Below are 1,869 nucleotides of genomic sequence, written 5' to 3'. Positions count from 1 at the left end.
GACACATTTTTACACCATTTTGAGGGGTAAATATGAGGGGAGGGGGTTGAAAATTTTTGTGGGGATACCTACTAGGGATATACATAACATACTGAAAAATTTTCAAAATCGGTTAAAATGGGGCTGAGAAAAGTGGTATTGAAATTTCAGAAAAGGGGGGTTCCTCAAAAAGGGGAGGGGATGTGGATCTGAAATTTTTCACGCGGAAGTTTCTCAATGGTACCCATCTTCCATGCTAATATCAACTCGAACGCTTTCGGGGACCATTTCACCCCTCTTAGGCGCCTATAACCTTTATGTATTTTTCAGGAAACCCCTCTTTTTTGAATAGTTCTAGCTCCACCCCCCTTGGGGGTAGAAAGACAGTTGATATATCACTAGATCGGAAATTTGACGTAGAACACAAAAATAAAACTATTTTCGACGTAAAATCAACTCCTCGCGAGAAAATCGCAAAAAACGCCGCGGCGGGACACTTTTTACGCTCTAGCACGCGACGCACGCGGGGTACGGGGTGGGACTTTTAGTATGTTGAATAGGACCCCTTCCACTACAGTATCCCGCAAAAAAACCTTTTGTAGGAATTAGTCCGAATAAATCCTCTCATTTCATCTAAAATGACTGAACTAATGTGTAAACACATTCACGTATTATTATCTCACTATATGGAAGAATGCCCTCAATTGGTTATTTATCAAGAAAATCCGATTCCGAATCCAATTTTTAATCCTGCTACATTGGTTTCATTATGCGAATCTGCCATTGCAAAAGGTGAATATTGTTTTTAAATTTAGGGTTAATTTTTTGGTAAAAAAAAATTGAAGTATGGCTTTCTATTTTGTTTTCATTTTTTGTTTCAGAGAAAAAATGTATCGAAGTATTTGAAAAGGAATGTGATGCCAAATACTATCAACTAACAATACTGGCAACTCCATTTAAAATACATTGGGCGTTTTTGTCGCAACAAGGGCGCTATCTGAGCGACTTGGCAAGTAACAGTAATTAATAGGCATTTATGTCAAGGGCTGTGATTGGTCGATTTAAATCTCGCGGATATCAGTAGTACCACACAACACACACAACAAACTAAAAAAAAACGAACTGATAAAACATCATTATCCCGCAAAATTCAATTCAACCAATCAGAATGCTTCTAATAGGATTTAGTTACTTGCCTGGCCGCTAGGAGGATTAAACATCATTTTTCAACAGAGTTGCCAGTATTGTTAGTTGATAGTATTTGGTGATGCTTTAAATAGTTCCATTAAAGAAAAATTATCAAGCAGCAGCCAATGGATAATCTACAAAACGTCGTTGATGCAAACATTGTCGAAGATCAGCGCAATGGCGAAAATGAAAAATAATTATGAAAAAAATGTAATCGCATCGTCCACGAATTCGAATTCTATCATTCGTGGTTCTTTCACTAAGCAGAAACGCACATTTTCTTCGGTGAGACAGAATATACAATACATAACATATACGATTCAATTTGACATTGTGTTTCCAAAATCATTCTAACTTTTATTTTTCCTTTTTTTACGATTTTCAGAAAAAGAAGAGTGCTACTGCTATGGGACCTGACTGATGATGAAACAATAAAACATCAAAACTGGCAAAAATATCCAATCTTTATTTTATCTGTTATGTTTTTGTTAAATTGACATTTCCAAATATTATCCAAAGTTTACTTTTTAATATGTGTATAAGTTATACGTAAACGACGTGTAGAAAAAAAATAAAAAACTTTGTTTCAAGGTTTACACTCATATACGTATAGTATAGGTGGATGATTCGTATGTAGTGACGTCATTGACGTGATCGTGGACTTTGTCAAATTTTACTCAAAAAAAAAACTCAGCAATCCCC

General features: G+C 35.7%; 1 long non-coding RNA gene across 1 annotated transcript; it reads left to right on the top strand.

Annotated features, from left to right (window-relative positions):
* The first annotated feature begins 635 nt into the window (after window positions 1-635).
* On the top strand, window positions 636-1,621 carry LOC135842593 (uncharacterized). The gene is made up of 3 exons (XR_010558152.1): window positions 636-771; window positions 861-1,452; window positions 1,553-1,621. It is a non-coding gene; the product is annotated as an uncharacterized LOC135842593 (long non-coding RNA).
* Window positions 1,622-1,869: the final 248 nt, after the last annotated feature.

This window comes from Planococcus citri, chromosome 1 (assembly GCF_950023065.1).
Source record: "Planococcus citri chromosome 1, ihPlaCitr1.1, whole genome shotgun sequence".
NCBI classification, from domain to species: domain Eukaryota; kingdom Metazoa; phylum Arthropoda; class Insecta; order Hemiptera; family Pseudococcidae; genus Planococcus; species Planococcus citri.
The sequence above is the reverse complement of the archived record's forward strand: the minus strand, read 5'-3'. Positions and strand labels throughout refer to the sequence as shown.